This window comes from Tamandua tetradactyla, chromosome 7 (assembly GCF_023851605.1).
Source record: "Tamandua tetradactyla isolate mTamTet1 chromosome 7, mTamTet1.pri, whole genome shotgun sequence".
NCBI lineage: Eukaryota > Metazoa > Chordata > Mammalia > Pilosa > Myrmecophagidae > Tamandua > Tamandua tetradactyla.
Window position 1 is genome coordinate 80,268,043 of NC_135333.1, and position 6,155 is coordinate 80,274,197.

At 38.2% G+C, this 6,155-nt stretch overlaps 1 pseudogene; it reads right to left on the reverse strand.

Annotated features, from left to right (window-relative positions):
- Positions 1 to 1,790: 1,790 nt before the first annotated feature.
- On the reverse strand, positions 1,791 to 4,887 carry LOC143689818 (pre-mRNA-splicing factor CWC22 homolog pseudogene; annotated as a pseudogene).
- Positions 4,888 to 6,155: the final 1,268 nt, after the last annotated feature.

The following is a 6,155-nucleotide window of genomic DNA, read 5'->3' on the forward strand; positions in this document are numbered from 1 at the left end:
ATTTCAAAGCACAGCACCACAATTAGTTGTAGAATGTATTTCAGAGTTTGACATGGGTTACAATTTTGCAATTTTAGGCTTTTACTTCTAGCTGTTCTAAAATACTGGCGACTAAAAGCTGTCAATTTAATGATTCAGCAATCATATTCAGTTGTTAAATCTTATATTCTCTGTATAACTCCATCATCACCTTTGATCTTTCCATACCTCTCTTTAGGGGTGTTTAGGCTATGGCAATTCTAAATTTTTGACATTGGAAGGGTCTGTCACTAATATGGGATAAGGAGATGGAACTATCTGATGTTCTGGGGAGGCTGGGCTAGGTTTTAGGACTTATCTGGACCAGGGACCCATCTGGAGGTTGTAGGTTTCTGGAAAGTTACTCTAGTACCTGGAACCCTTGTGGAATCTTATATATTGCCCTAGGTGTTCTTTAGGATTGGCTGGAATGCTCTGGATTGAGGGTTGGCAGGTTATGATAGGTAGCAAGGTCTACCTGAAGCTTGTGTAAGAGCAACCTCCAGAGTAGCCTCTCGACTCTATTTGAACTCATTCTGTCACTGATACTTTATTAATTTACACTTCGTTTCCTGCTTCTGGTCAAGATGGAATTGTTGATCCCATGGTGCCAGGTCTGGATTCATCTCCTACGTCACCAGGGAGACGACCCCTGGATGTTATGTTCCACATAGTGGGGGAAGGCAATGATTTCACTTGCAGAGCTAGGCTTAGAGAGACTGAGGCCACATCTGAGCAACAAAAGAGGTCCTCCAGAAGTAACTCTTAGGCATGCCTATAGGTAGTCTCGAGTTTTTCCAATACCTACATAAGCTTCACAAGAGTAAGCATGAGAGCATGGCCTATCAATTTGGGTGTCCCTAAAGTCTGACACAGTATCAGGGGATTCCCTGTTGGTAAAGTTTAATAATTCCATAGCCTTTTCCCTTCTCTCAGGGGATTTTGACAGTACTTTTTGATTATCTGCTTAATATATTCTAGGATGTTTCCAGGATGTTTATATATGATTAAAGGACCTCTTCCTTATTCTGTCTCCCTGTGTTTCAATTGTTCAGCTGAAGTATGTAGATAGGTTGAATTAGATTGTGTATTATAGAAAATTTAAGTTCCAGATCAAATAAATCTTTCTCCCATTTGTTTCAAAGAGTTTGTGCGGTTCTAAAATATAGACACTGTCTTCCTTACCTCTATGTTCTGAATTACTCTAACCCCAACCTATTTGGCTTTGTACTTATCTCTAAATATCAGGATATATATATAAAACAGTCTTTCAAAATCCAGAAAAATTAATCACCACTCCGGACTTAATGTGTCTGCTCTAAAAGCTTGCAATCTAGGTAGGCCCCTTGTTTTCTTACAAGCATTTTCTAAAGGTGACCATACCATTGTTGTTCTTTTGTTTATGGCTTGTTTTGTCTCACCAAATGTCCCACACATTCATTCATATTGTTGCATGCCTCACGACTTTGCTCCTTTTTGTAGCAGCGCAATCTTCATTCACAAGTATACACCATTGTTTGCCAATCTACTTCTCCATCAGTGCATCCTTCAGCCACCTGCATTCATCGGGCATCATGTAGAAGGCCCAAAGTCCACAGTCCATCAACATTCTCAGTTTTAGATAATTTCATTTTCTCAAGAGAAAGAAAAGCAATAACCATACCCTTGCCAAATAGGGAATCGAAACCTCCTCTTAACTCTTGTCCCTCACCCATTATTTACCTCCGTTGTTGCTGTGGTAGTTTTGATGGTTTCCTTTTTTTTTTTCAATGAATATTTGATCATTTTATTTACAAAAATAAGCAAGACTTACATCCTTCTCTGATGAAATTTTTCTCTTCAAGTAAGTTTATGTAGAGGGCCTTGAGATGTACCAATTATAAAAAAATGTTGAAATGAAGACATTCTTAAAATTACAAAATACAAACCAGTACTTTATACAAGAAATCTCTATAAAGTTCGTCAATCAGTGTAAAAAATATTTTGTTTCAGCTGAACGTAAGGCATGTTCAGTTTATGTTATTTTGTAGGATTATTTCTGCTTTGTTGGAGACTTTTCTTTTCGTCTGTCCTGATTTCTCTTTGATTCTTTAGACTGTTCAGAGTATCTGCTAGATTTTTCCCATCGTCTCTCAGCACCATTCTGATACCTATCTTCATCACTTCTAGAGCCTGAATGTTTTCTACTTTTTTCCCTTGACTCTGATCTATCTTTTCTTCTAAAATTGTCACTGTCCTTACTTCGGTGTCTGTGCTTCTTATTTTCAGAGAAAGAATTTCTTCTCTCTCTTCTCTTCTTTTTGGGATCACCATGCCTATTTTCAAAATCTATGTGCATTTCTTCATCTCTGTCATTCATAACTCTACTGTAACTATTTTGCTCAGATGGCACCCTTCTGTCTGAAGTATATTTTGTTGTGGGATCTCTCCAATTTGGATCCCTTGAATTTTGATCTCTGTGTTTTTCCAACCTTCTTTCTCTCTCAGTCCTTGTTTCCTGATGCCTTTGTTCTGGTCTTCTTTCTTCTTGTTTCTTATCATTTGTTGAATGTTTTCTGAGCAATTTATCTACTTCTTTATTTCTGGCTTTCTTTTGTGCCTTTTTTCTTATATTTTTAGCTGAGGCAGAACTATGACTACTGGTAGTTGAAGAATGGCTCTCCCCACTGGAAGACTCTGAACTGCTTTCACTGCTGTCAGATTCAGAATCTGAAGAGGAGGACTCAGAAGAGGAGGACTCAGAAGAGGAAGAGGAAGGGGAGGATTTACTTTGCTCGACATCTGGTTTCTGGGTCACGATGACCTTTGGTGTATTTTTGAGATGCTCACGCAATTCATCCGTTAAACCTCCAAGACCTATAGATGTAAAGAAGTTGATGGCAAACCGAGTATTTCTTGGATTATCTCGGGGTAATAATCCTTCAAAGAATGACTGTAAGGTTTCATCCTTTAATCTTGCATTAAGTTTAGGAAGAGCCATGTATTCACACAGTTCCTGAAAAAATATTTTGACAAAAATTCTACTGGATGATGTAGTGGTTTCTTCACTTAGCTTTATACATTCAAGAACACTCCATGGAAGTGAATCAGTGTATAAAAGGTGAGCAAACATCTTAGCAACATTTCTCAATTTGTTTGTTTCCAAGCGATGGATGGTGTCATACTGTTCTTTGAATATACTTTCAAAAGAGTCCATGTATTCTTTTTTCAGCATGCAAAAATGCCCTGCTAATAAGCCAAAAAATTTCTCATATGTCCTTTGTTGGGCACAGCAATCAAGTATCATGTTGCAAAGTTCTTTTGTTTGACTCTCAGAAAATTCCATTTTCAGCAGTTTGTGAGCACATTCTTCAAAATCTACACTTGATTGAATAGCAAGATAGATTGTGCGATGAAATGAAACCAGATTAATTTCTGTTTTGTCATGAATAGTTACTTTTTGTCCTTCTTCATCTTCTTCTCCCTCTTCATCCTCCTCTTCCTCCTCCTCTTCACTACTTCCAGCATCCTGGTCTGTGTTTGAGTCACTGTCTCCTTCGTCAAGAATTTCCTTCTTAATGGCTTTGTACTTCTCTTCATTATCCATAAAATTAGAATCCATCTTGAAAACATTAAGAACATCTTCTGGATTATAATCATCCTCTAGAGGAAGCATATGGGTGAACTGATCTTCTTCTTCCACTAGATCAAGTCCCTCTAGGATAACAGGGTGGTCTTTGAATCCATCCTTACGTACTGCAAACATCACTTCAATCATATACTGAACTCTTTTGTCAATTTCAGACTCATGGAGAATGTTTCGAAGACGTTCAAATATAGCATTAATTCCTCTTGGGGAGACTTCCGTTAATTTGAGGCCACATTCCTTGAGAAAACCAATAGCTACTTCAACACTATCATCCGTTGGTCTTTCCAGGAGCAAAGTGAGCATCTCTAAGCATAAAACTTCATGTGCCACATTTTGGTTAATAAGATGTGCTACGAATTTTGAAGCAGTCAAACAAAGTTGCTTATCATTTCTTCTATAGCCTTTTCGAAAATTAAGAATTAACCTCTTGAGGATTAATTCTCTGATCTGTGGAAATTTTGAATTGATAATTGCCACTAGTGCTGCATAAACATGGGTGAAGATTGGAGAAGCACTCTGTGCTTGCAGAACAGATCTGGACAACAGTCCTCTCCCTCTAACTATATTTTCTTGAAGAAGTTCTTGAATAATAATACCTATATTAGAAATGTTGACTTTGTTGATAAGACCATTGATTGACTTCTTTAGGGCCTCCCAACTCATCCTCTGGTAAGCTAGGCTGCTTTTATCTGTTATCTGTTCTTGCATCATTCTGAGTTTTGCAGGAGGAATATATGCTCCACCAGTACGAGTAAGGAGAGGATCCAGCTCATCTTTCTTTTTCTTTGCAGTAGGTTCATCCTGAGCAGAGGAACTGTGGGTTACTGATGGTTCTGGGCTTCTTCTTCCAGGAGATGGGGATTTCCGGGACCTTTTCCGGGCCATATCTCTTTCTCTTTCTCTTCGTTTTTCTCGATCTCTACTTCGTGATTCCATGCCACTATCATAAGAACGTCCTCTTCTTGAATTCTCATAGTCTGACCTGCTATAATCAAAGTAATCTCTATCCCGGGGGGATCTTTCTTGTTCTGCGTATCTGTCTTCTGGAGAGGAGGTCCTTTGATAAGAATTGTAGTTTTCTCTTCCATCATAACCAGAAGAATGTTTTGTATGTGCCACACTACTTTTCATTTTGTTGCCAGTTGACCCAATGAGTCAAATACTTTTTAAGCTGCTGCAAACGGCAAGTACCCAATGGGCTGAATTTCTCAACAATTTACTCTCTGTCTGCAAATATCACCTGGAGCTCCATCGTGCCGCCATCACACCGGATATACGTCACTTCCCTTTCCCCGGCGCCAGCAGTAAAAGGAAGGTGGAACATGATATATTTAAATGTATGCGGTTAGCTTTGATGTGTTATGCTATTAGTTTATTTTAAATACCATTTTGTAATACCAGTCGATCTGGCCACTGATGGTTTCCTTTTGAACATAGCTCATAGCATGCAACAGCAGCTTTTCTCCTAGCTCATAGCATGCAACAGCAGCTTTTCTCCTGTATCCTGGACTTAAACACTCTTTGTACTCATCATATCTTTGAAGTAATTCTTACAAAAATTCATTCATATTTCTAGTGTGAATCAGTGGGACATGTAGGTCTATACAACTCCTTTCAATCGTGTTCATCTTCAATATGGTAATATTACTTCTAGATCCACTAGAGAATCACCTTCACTCCTATCTACTCCCTTACATTGGAGTTCAACCTCATTAGCTAACGGATCACCCCTCTCTAGTTTCTATGTATCTCTAAGCCCTCTATATTCTGTATTATAAGCCTCTGATTATATCTTTAGGCTGGTCATAAAAGTGGAATCATAAACTATCTATCTTTTTGTGTCTGGCTAATTTTGCTCAGCATTATGTCCTCAAGGCTCTTCCATCTTGTCATGTGCTTTAGGACATCATTTTGTCTTACTGCTGCATAATATTCCATCTTATGTACATACCATATTTTGTTGATCCACTCTCTCGTTAATGGGCATTTGGCTTGTTTCCATATTTTGAATGATTGTGAATAATGCTGCTGTGAACATCAATGTGCAAAATGTCTGTTTGTATCATTGCTTTCAGCTCTTCTGGGTATATACCAAGTAGTGCTGTTATTGGGTCATAAGGCAACTCAATATTTAGTTTCCTAAGGAAACTAAAACTGTCTTCCATAGAGGCTGCAACATTATACATTCCCACCAGCACTGCATAGGTGTCCCAGTTTCTCCACATCCTCTCCAACATTTGTAGTTTCCTGTTTGTTTAATAACAGCCATTCTTATGGGTGTGAGGTGGAATCTCCTTGGAGTCCTGATCTGCAGTTCCTTATAGCCAATGAAAATGAGTATCTCTTCATGTGCTTTTGAGCCACCTGTGTTTGCTCTTCAGAAAAAAATGCCTATTCATATCTTTACACTATTTTATAATTGGGTCATTTTTTCTTTTGTTGTTGAGTTGTATCATTTCTTTGTCTATACAGGAAATCAAACCTTTGTTCAAAATGTGATTTCCAAATA